The sequence below is a fragment of the Channa argus genome, chromosome 1 (genome assembly GCF_033026475.1).
Source record: "Channa argus isolate prfri chromosome 1, Channa argus male v1.0, whole genome shotgun sequence".
NCBI lineage: Eukaryota > Metazoa > Chordata > Actinopteri > Anabantiformes > Channidae > Channa > Channa argus.
Genome location: NC_090197.1, coordinates 13,020,446 through 13,031,533, shown reverse-complemented (window position 1 = coordinate 13,031,533; position 11,088 = coordinate 13,020,446). Strand labels below are relative to the sequence as shown.

The following is an 11,088-nucleotide window of genomic DNA, read 5'->3' as shown; positions in this document are numbered from 1 at the left end:
TCCCTTTCTCTCTCTTCCTCTCTCTCTCTGTCTCTCTATAGCTCTATCGCCTAAAAACCATGGCCGTTACCTTGTTTAGGAGACCATAGGTCTATCATTTTTGTTTTAATTGAAAAAAAAACTTTTAGCCGTGAAGAAATAAATCATGGTATCTGTTGGGGCACATTTTTAGACACAACCACCCACACCAAATAAATGAATGCACCATCATTTTAAAAGGGGGACACCAATGTGTGGCCCTTTGGCACATTCTCATCACAATCGGACGTTTCCACAGTGATGAGTGAATCACCATCCCCTGGGAACCAGATCCGTACACTTCACTGAGCTGTGGTGGTGAAACAACTCTAGTCCACTGTACCAGCAGAGACGCTCCAAGAAGCCCACACAGGTGCGCGCTCGACAACACTTGCGCGCATTTCGTTGTCAGGGAACCCTTGTTGCGGTGACGGACCGTCACGCTGAAATAGTAACGGAAAACAAATCCGTGACTTTTATTTCAGCTATAAACCTTTAGAAAACATAATTACAGTCTTTTTTAGGCTGTAGGACTATTGTACAGTTAGTAAAATATGACCTACAGTACGGTTAAACATGCTGCTGTCTGAGTTAATAATATAGCAAAAATCATACGTTTTTCTTTTTAAAAAGAGAGTCTGAAACCTCAGGAAGACGTGGCCGAAGGACTTTAAATGCTTCAAGGTCCTCTTTTTCTTCTGTTCCTGCGTCAATATGTGGCCCTCTTTATTCCCAGATTTATGATACTTTTAGTTTATCGTTGCTTGTACACTGTGCTTTGTGCTGTTTTGCGGGCAATTGCGCTGTTTTTCAAGTCTGTTTTAATTAGTTTTGAGTTTTACTTAAGGTAATACTCAAGTAAAGTACCCCATGAGAAAATATCTTTACCCCCACGGCACTATACTGCAATATATTTTTGACAGGCTGGTCTCAGACAATGTACCCTCTTTGATGGCTTACCTGACGTAGGCCTGTAAAGTTTTAGCACATGTTGTGGCATTTTGAATGCACATCTGGGATAGATGGTGCAACCTAGTTTGGGGTATGTGGCTTTGGTTAATTAATTTCCCCACTTTTATAAATAAGGAGATACAAAGTAGAGAAATTGACATGACGTGGGTGCCAAACCTGCAAAATACCAGCGCTTGAAGCAGAATTAAAGACTGCAATCAAATATAGCCTATAATATATACATCATATAGATCAATATCAATAATACATCCAGAAACTGATTTGAAGTTAAAGTAGCAAACCCTGAATGTAAATAAAACTAAATTGTTTTTGCTTTAGGCTAACAAAAATTCTAGCACAGGCTTGAGGTTGGACGAGATAGAAATAATTATAAAAATTATAGTGATATTGTCAGTCTGCATAAAATTGTGTCAACCTTCTTAGTGTGAATGATGAGGTTTGATTTGAACAACAATTCAAACTTGTGTCGGGCTGCTGCATGGCAAACGTGGCCCTAGGAAAAGCCATTTGTACAGTTACTTACGCGTAAACGTAACGCGTTAGACAGGCCGTGGGAAACAGACGGTCATTGTGGCTGATCTCAGACTTTCCGACAGCAGTAGTCCACCCTCATCACCACCACCATCACTCCATTGTTTTACTGCTGCCAACCCAGACACCATGCAGCCCTTCGCTCTACAGAAAGCTGGTTACGTTGAGACAAAGCCACGCGTTTATGCACTGTGACGAGCAACGAAATACAGCTGCCATGTGCAAAGCCTCACCTCTTATTACTGTAAATAAGAGTTGTAGCACTTTTGCATAACCATAAGGATTCAGTGTGCACATTTGTGCCCATGCATGCATTCAGACCTGGCAGCCTTTCTCCCCATGTCTGATTTGAATGAGAGCCTAATGAGACATGGTGGTGCATTAGAAATTAATGGTGGGACTTCATGAGACTGAAGGCATGTTGCAGAATTACTAGTTATTTCAGAAATGTGGCAAAGACCTGTTCTAGAAATCTTTTAATATTTAAAAATAATATTCCACAGTTTTTTTGTTTTTTGTTTTTGTGTGTGTGTGTGTGTGTGTGTGTGTGTGGGGGGGGGGTTATACACGATAGTGTATTAAAAACGTTCTGTGCTGACTAGTTAAATTACCTTGGTAGACCTTAACAACACAGATGGCTGGAATTTTTATGTGCACAAGAATAAAGCCAGTTCTTTTCAGTGTAAGTGTGGTGATTAATTGCTTTTGGATCAAGGTGAATGTATTACTTAGAAAGGAGAGCGCAGCATGATGCTCCAAGAGGACCACCAGCAAGCTCTCCATCACCTTCTGGGGTCAGAGGACTTGTCAAGTCAAGTGAGCTGCAAAATATTTACATAATGTTCTTCGTGTGTTGCAGTGCGTTCAGTCAAGTGCGAACATCATGGCTGTGGAAAACTGGTTCTTCAGCTGGAAATTGCAATCAGACTGCAAAGTTCTGCCAATAAGCATTTCTGTCAGGAACCTCTTCACATTTAAGAGACAGTTTAAATTCTGATTCTTGCTGGGACTTAGAAGGCTGAACAGATTTTTCTCATTTCCAATCCTTTTCCTGAGTTTTAGTCGGTTATGAGCAGGAGGGATATTATGTTCTCTGTGTACCGAATAATTTAGCCTTTGTGTACATTTAAATTACCTGTAGATTATAAAAATGTTTAATAGCACAATACGAACTCCACGTCACCACAATTGTCCAAATGTAAATGTAACCTCACAATACCCTGTTTTTTTAAGCAAAGTGTTTTTTTAGTCCATAAAAATAATCAATAAAGTGTTTGTGCTTTCTCTTAACCCGTCACAGAAATAATTGATGCAGCAAAATTGACCGTGGGTTACATTAAAATATATGTCTTGTAGCTACTTCATTGCAGCTGTTAAATTAAAACTAAATGAAAAAGTTCAATGTTTCTAAGCAGCCTGTCTTTCTTGAGAGACGATTTGAATCACTACTGCACCAACAGGTGCACTTTGAACTTAACGGGAAAAACAAAGAAACTCGTTAAAACATTTGGTTAATTTAAAACTTGCTCGTTTAAAAACACGTCCTAACAAAAATAAGCTATTGATAAATTGGGAAAATCTGAATATCCAGACATCTCTTCATCCCTTTCTTCATCATTGAGGAGTTTATTTCGTGTTTTGATTTTTTTTTCATCAGAAAAAACTAAACGTACTAAATTGTCCACATTTCTATACAGCTGGGGTTCATGGCTGGGGCTCAAATCAAATTTTACTCCATTTTGTTGTTGTTGCTTTTAGAGTTTTCTTAAAAAATCGGTTGCCTAGATTTAATTTTATGTGAATAGTTCATTTGCTCATCTCCAGAAGTGAGTTATAGCTAAAAACAAACAAAAAAAACAGCTACATCTCTTTTTTCTTCTTTCATTAATCATATTTTTGTTCAGCTTTCAATCTAGAAATTGTTCACTGTTTTATTTTATAAGCTATAACAATGACCAAAAAAAGTAAGTTCCTATTATTTGTTAGGAAGCTCGTTGCTTAACTTAACTTTTCGTTTCACAGTACACTGTGAAAGAACAAATATTAACACAATTTTAAGCATTTTGGGCAATTTTGATCTTAATTAACAGGCGCACTTTACTTTATCTTGCGCGCAACAGTAGGACTTTTTCAAGTCCTATAAGTGAAAACTTAAGAAAAATAAGAAACAGTTCGATCGTGGGTTAGGATTTTACAGCAATTAAAACACGAATTAATACAGGTAGAGCCAACCTAAGCCGAGGTAAGATTTCACAGAATAATAGGTTCAGTATTTTCCATTGTTTAGGATACAAATCCAGCGCAGTTCTCCTGGAGCTCTCTGCAAGACAAGGTTAAGAAAATAAAACATCAAGCAAATCTTTACTGGGTAGTATTTTTTAGATTATATGCATATTTGAGCGCCCTGCAGTGTGCAGCTATAGTCTGGGTATCACAGGCTACCAGTTTAGTAAGCACGTGTAAGAAGTGTCACAAATGTGTATTAAATTCCGTCCTACAACTATTAGCGAGATATTTGGCTTATTATGTGCATCAAGGATGCACCTGATGTGTTCTTCCTAAACTGTGATGAATTCTGGAAATTTAAGAGCCCTCTTTGCCTATTTTTTTTCTATTCTGCTGCTGCCATCGTGTGAACATTTAATGTATTACACCACTGAGACCCATTAAATCATTATTATATACTGCCCCGCCTAGAAGAGTGTAGAAGGCAGTCTATAGGATGATGGAACCAATGCATAAATGTTCACATTTTATTATATGTGTGTATCATACTGTACATTTTCTGTGATGATGATGACCGTTTACCAGAATACATTGTTTAATTTACTAATGAGTCAACTGTTCAAGATTCCAGATATTATAACAGCTGGTATATAAATGTGCAGATTATAAGGACATTTTCTGAACAGCAGTACAAATGCACTTTTTTTTAAATTCATGAACTGAACGTGTTGATGTAACTTAGGGAGGTTGAAAGTTTTTTAACCTTCTATATGTAAACATGTGAAATGATGTGTAAAGCATGTATCCTTGTGCCAGTAAGTAAATATTTTCTTTTAGAACGGAATTAAAGCAGTGGGAAAGCATGAATGTTTTACTGGCTGTCTAGTGAGTAATCTTGTTTTATTAGGTCCAGATGGAAAGATTCTCTACACTGGCTTCCTGTAGCTGCTTGCATCACGTCTCTTGCTCACAGGGTGGTTAACTCGACAGCTCCCGCTTACCTCAACTCACTCATTCAAGTCTACAATCCTTCCCGCCCGCTGCGATCTTCCAACGAACGACGTCTGGTGGTCCCAGCACCGCACAGAAGACACCAAGCAAAACTGTTTAGCGCAATGATCCCACGATGGTGGAACGAGCTAGCAAACTCTGCACGCTCAGCTGACTCTCTCCCAATATTCAAAAAACTGCTGAAAACAGAACTCTTCCGCATCTTCCTATCTTCCACTTAAATCTCTTAAAAAAAAAAAAAATCCTTTCTGCTCTTTCTCGCACTCGCATCTCGTGAACTGTGAACACTTTTCTGATAGGACTTTGCTTTGATGTTCTCTCCTTGACTTACATTTTTGCTGCCTTGTACCTCACTTGTAAGTCGCTTTGGATAAGAGCGTCTGTTAAATGACTAAATGTAAATGTAAATGTAAAAGATTCTTCGGTGGACTAAGCGAAACACTGTAGCTTTATAAGTGAATTTACTTGCAAATTAATTGTGAGATTTGTCATACTGTAGTGTTTGTGCGCATGTATCAGTGAAATGGATTTATAAAAACATAAAGTCCGTGCAAAATTGAATTAAAACAGGTTGATGGAGCACAATGTTCAGAGTTACCCATTGGTCTCATTTGTTGGAGGATTGCATGACAGTGTCTCAGTTGGTAGAGTGGCTGACAACCAACTATAGGGTCCGAGGTGTCCCTGGGCAAGACACTGAACCCCAACAGCCCATCCCAAGCCTGGGTCCCAAACCTGGGTCCCAAGCTTGGTGGATATCGTGGAGGGTTGCGTCAGGAAGCCCACAGTAAAAACTGTGGCAAATCAACATGCAGACTAATAATCAACTTTCTTAAGAGGACAGACAATAGCCACTACCATGGATTTCTTAATGGGCTACAGAGGACAAGACCCAGCTACCTGAGATGTGAAAGTCCCCTATGTCCAAGCCTCTGTATGTAGTGGGTGTTTGATAGTGTTAATATGTGCAAAAGTGCCCAAACAGACAAAAAGGCAACTGAAATACCCTAAACAATTAAAATCATTATCCAAACAATACACATGATGGCCAAACATTGGAACAGGTCCTCGGGGCCGCACGTTTTCATCTGTACAGTCACAACATACACTGATCCACCAAAACATTAAGACCATGACAAGTGAAGTGAAAAACATCAATTATCTTGTGATGGTACCTGACACTTTGATTTGTAGTGAGAGCAGGGAGCAGGTGAAGGAAAATCTAGAGAGGTGGATGTCTGCTCTGTAAATCAGAGGAATGAAGCTTGGCTGCAGCAAGACAGAATACATGTGTGTGAATGAGAGGAGCCCAACTGGAACGGGGAGGATACAGGGAGCAGAGGTGAAGAAGGTGGAGGACTTTAAGTACTTAGGGTCAATGGTTCAGAGCAATGGAGAGTGTGGAAAAGAGGTGAAGAGGCGAGTGCAAGCACGTTGGAACGGGTGGAGAAAAGTGTCAGGTGTGTTGTGTGATAAAAGAGTATCAGCGAGAATGAAAGGAAAGGTGTTCAAGACGGTGGGCAGACCAGCGATGTTGTTCGGCTTAGAGACAGTGGCACTGAAGAAAAGACAGGAGGCAGAGCTGGAGGTAGCAGAGCTTAAGATGTTGAGGTTCTCTTTGGGAGTGACGAGGATGGACAGGATCAGGAAAGAGGACATCAGAGGAACAGCTCATGTTAGATGTTTTGGAGAGAAAGTCAGAGAGTCCAGATTAAGGTGGTTTGGTCATGTTCAGAGGAGAAACTGTGGATATATTGGTAGAAGGATGCTGAGGTTGGAACTGCCAGGCAGGAGGTCTAGAGGAAGAGCAAAGAGGAGATTTATGGATGTAGTGAGAGAGGACATGAAGTTAGTTGGTGTGAGAGAAGAGGATGCAGAGGACAGGGTTAGATGGAGGCAGATGATTCGCTGTGGCGACACCTGAAAGCCGAAAGGAAAGGAAGAAAAATCTTGTTATGGTATCTGTCGAAGGGTGCAATATATTAGTAGTTGAACATCTTGATTTTGGTGTTTTGGAAGCAGGAAAAATGGGCAAGCATATGGATCTGACTGACTTTGACAAGGGCCACATTCTGCCCCCCCACAAGATCAACAAATCGTAGTCTGTCTGGTCTGATAATGCAGAAAATCTACTGTAACACAAAGTGCTATTAAAATTAAATACAACAATACAACAATTGTCACAACACAGTGCATTTTGGCTTGCTGCACAGTAACAGTGTGGTCAGAGTGGCCATACAGACCATTGTCCATCACTGAAAATGCCTACAGTAGGCATGTGACCATCAGAACCGGACCATGGGAGAATGGAAGAACATGGCCTGGTCTTTGCACTCATGTTCCTTATATGTCATTAATGCACTATTGGGAAGAAGGAGAGCTGGCAGTGACATTGTGCGAGTCTGGGAAACGGTGGGTCCTGGAATTCATGCAGACATTACTTTGACACGTACCACCCACCTAAGCATTGCTGCAGATCCAATAAACCCCATTGCATCAGTGTATCCTGAAGCTTCTAGTTAGTTATACTGCTAAAGGCTTAAGACTGCTGGGGGACCCACCCTCCGATGCACTGAGCTCCTGTCCTCCTCTTAAACCCTCTCTCCGCTCCTCACACCCCACAATTGTCACCACTGTATGCCATTAACTCTGTGTGTTTTCTCCCATAGTTGTCTTTGTCCTTCTCTGTCCCCTCTCTGTCCCTTTCTGCAGGTGTCCCGGCTTTGAAGCTGTGTGTCTTCCAGTGTGCAGCTACTCGTCCTACCAACCTACCCGATGTTTTGTTGTTGCTGTTTGTTGCTCTTTACTTTTACCTTGAGATGACTTTGTTGTGAATTGGCACTATATAAATAAAGTTGAATTGAATTGAATTGATGTCAGTGGCCGCTTTCTGCAGGATAATGTGCCTTGACAGTGCAATACCCCTTTTCAGGAATGATTTGCGATTTGAACATAAAAAAGAGCTTACGGTGTTGTCTTGGCCTTCTCCAGATCTCAACCCAATCCTCCAAAGATGAACATGTTGAAAATGATCAATTTTCAGTTTTAGCATTATCATGTGTTGACATTAGCATTTAGCTCAAAGCAAAAATATGCCTACACACGTCCTCACAGAGCTGCTAGACTATCTAATAAAATTTACATGACACTTCTTAAAAAGAACACAGACCCAACTCTATTAAATTTATTGTTACAGAAATTGAAGTTAAAAAATGATCAGCGTTAGAACACATTCTCGTGAGTAATTTGAAAGACAAGTAGGTCTACAACAAAATGAGATCAAACTGGAGAGCAAGTGGGAGGTATATCACAGAGATGTGTGTGTGTGTCTGTGTGTCTGTGTGTGTGGGCAGGCAGCAAAGTCATGTAAACCTGCATGGAGAGCAATGCGGTATGTTTTGTCATTACCATGGTGAAAGTAAAAACACCTTTCCAAGCATGCAGGTGCCTCGCATTTGGTCAGTCCGAAGAATGGAAACACGTTTCTGTCACACAAAAGACTTGCTCGTTATTCTGCTCATTGTTCAGTGTGCTCATGTGAACATGAACTTTCTGATGTCCTTAATGATCATCAGTCACTATATGAATACTGTAACTTTATAACCTCCACTGCTTGCAGGACTATTTTTATAACCCGGCAATATTCTAAGGTAAGATTTGATTTGGGGTTTGTTGATATTATAGTATACTGTGAGCCTTTTTAAACATATCAACAATTATAACTTTTTCTATAATGTTGCAGCTTTAACATGACTTTAACATCTCTGGTTGGTCTAAATCGTTGCAATGTCATGTACAAGACACACTGCATTGGTTTTTTTGTCAGTACGCTGTGAATGGATCAAATGTGTTGATTCAACTTAATTACACTTTTTGAACCTGTCATTTACAGTTACAGTATGTAGGGGATATTAAACTGTACTGAGAGGTGTGTCTATAAACTGAAACTATATTTGCTACAAATGTTAAATTAACTCTGGCAGTTGCTGGTGAAATAAACCCAGCTCTACAGTTGATTTCTTCTTCATGTTTATAATGGATACAATTGCCCTTTAAGAAAAATGTTAACATCTTTAGCAAATAGGCTTTTATTCTTTTGAAATACCGTAAGCCTTAATAAGCCTTAACAGATTCCTTTCTTGCCTGTAAAGAGTAAAGACTCAGTTGAAATAAGTTTTTATTGTGTCATCCTTGACATTGAGTAGCTGTGTATGATTCAAAGAAAAAGAAACTACAGCATTATTCATACCTTGTACAGTTTCCACAAATTTTTGTTATTTGTTGCTGTCTGGTGATATTTTTTAGATTTTAACATTTAATAGTAGAGTTTTACTGTTTCACAGCTGGAAAATCTTTGTGTAGTCACCACCAAAAGTTTCTGTAGTGTATTGTTGGCCTGTAGCTCAAGGATGCCTCAAAAATGAGCTCAAGGATCAAACCAACAGCTTCGTAATTAACCTGGTTCACCAACTAGTTTCACAGTCACCACACTGCAAAGCTTAAGCAGTTTAAAGCATTCCTCAACTGGTTTATGACATTTATCAGCTGCCGACTCTGTTCTTTTGAGAAGCTTAAGGCCAATTCTTTTTGAGTTTCTTCAACTGAACTTTTTCTTCCTTTGCTGCCTGATCTTTCTGCCCTCTATACCCTGCATTTCATTTTTATGTCTGCCTCTGGACACTATTATGCTAGAGACTTCAACTTTCTACCACTGGACATCATCCAAATGACTTCTATGAACTTTTCCAAACTTACAGGTCTTCACAGGATTCGTGCAAAGTCAAACTGCTTTTCTTCCGGGCATTCAGGTCCTTTCAGCACACTTTCCTTTCTCCATCCACAAGATCTTCTTATCTTCTTGTTCAAATGGTTCACAGTAGTGTCCATATCTGAGCTGGTGGTAGTTGTTGTTAGATCACTCTGTGACTCATATTTATGCAGAATGTATGGGTTTGAATCCTACAAATTAACCCAGCTATCATTACAGTGTTTCTAACCCAGGATGTTTCTTACAAGGCATTTTTCCAAGATGTCACGTGTTTTATCTTTGTCTCAGCTTCTCTATTCCCAGTAGTCATAAGCACTGGTTCTGATACAGCATATGTTATTAAACTAGGACACGAGTCAGCCTAGAAACTCAGAGGGAAGAAGAATAATGTGGGCAGTATATTACTAGAAATGCAACTTTTTAAAAGCATTTATTTTTCTCCCTGGAGAGTCAGTGCAGCCAGTGTGATCTGAGTTACAGGGTGAACTCTGCTCGCTGGTTTCCCACTGATACCATACATGATAGCCAACTGTCATAACTGAGTTAACATTGCTGTAAGCCTCGAGGCAAAAATTTGCAAATAGGCTCCGAGTGACCTTTCATCATCTACCGCCCTCTGCATTGTGAGCTGCATGTACCCTGTCACCTCCAAATTCCCTTTAAGTACAGAGCAGACAGTAGAAAGGGATGGCTTCACAGCTCTACTGTTTTTAAGAATGATGATATTGTTTGTTACTCATATTAATGTTGTATGCATGTTGTTAATAGTAAGAGTAAAACCTAAACATGCTTTGCTCAATATTCCAGCCTTGAGTTGAACATCAAACTCTCGTGTAGGCCCTACACATTATTATGGAGTCAGAAGCAGAGAGAATAGAATATTAAAAGAATATTAAAATAATTATTCAAGATTGGATTGTCAACCAGGGCAAATTGAACAATTGCACTGCAAGGTGCCCCACCAAAGTGTCACAAGCCCCTAATGCCTTTTTTTTTTAGCAAATACTTTTAATTTTATTAACTGAAATTGAAACTGTCCCAAGGACAGTTTCAATTGCTATGTATGCACAACTAAAGCATGTTATAAACACAACTAGTAAGGGGGCTATATTGATCCAGAATCTTCTATCCAAGTTAATGCACTGTTGCAGCAATGTAGTATTTCATTTTGTAGTTATTTTATTGTGAGACATGTTACATATTATAAATACTGTATAAATATTGAAACCAACTTGAGAGGAGGGTGGGGGAGTGATGGACTTGGGCCTTTTTCTCCTTGGCCCTGTAATCGTTTTATGGATTATAAATAAATATATTATACTTATATATAATTATTTATATAAATAAGTAAGTCAGCAGAGGTCGTTTTATGTGGATATACATAGTGTTTGTACAATATAATTACACGCTAGTGCACCATGTATTGTAGACGTACTATTTATAGGTTATACAGTGTGTAATCGTGTTTGCTTTCATATGACTAATTTTTTATTTAGATCTGTTATGGCAGATTTAACCGCGCATGTGTCCCTATTTACGCCATATATGCAATTTTTATATTT

The 11,088-nt window shown here is 39.2% G+C and overlaps 1 protein-coding gene across 1 annotated transcript in view; it reads left to right on the top strand.

Annotated features, from left to right (window-relative positions):
- Positions 1 to 8,239: 8,239 nt before the first annotated feature.
- The window catches only part of LOC137124137 (myocyte-specific enhancer factor 2D homolog), a 29,107-nt gene continuing 26,258 nt past the window's right edge, over positions 8,240 to 11,088 (top strand). The window contains exon 1 of the mRNA XM_067498839.1: positions 8,240 to 8,408. The gene's annotated coding sequence lies outside the window, so the exon portion shown is untranslated. The remainder of the gene's footprint in view (positions 8,409 to 11,088) is intronic.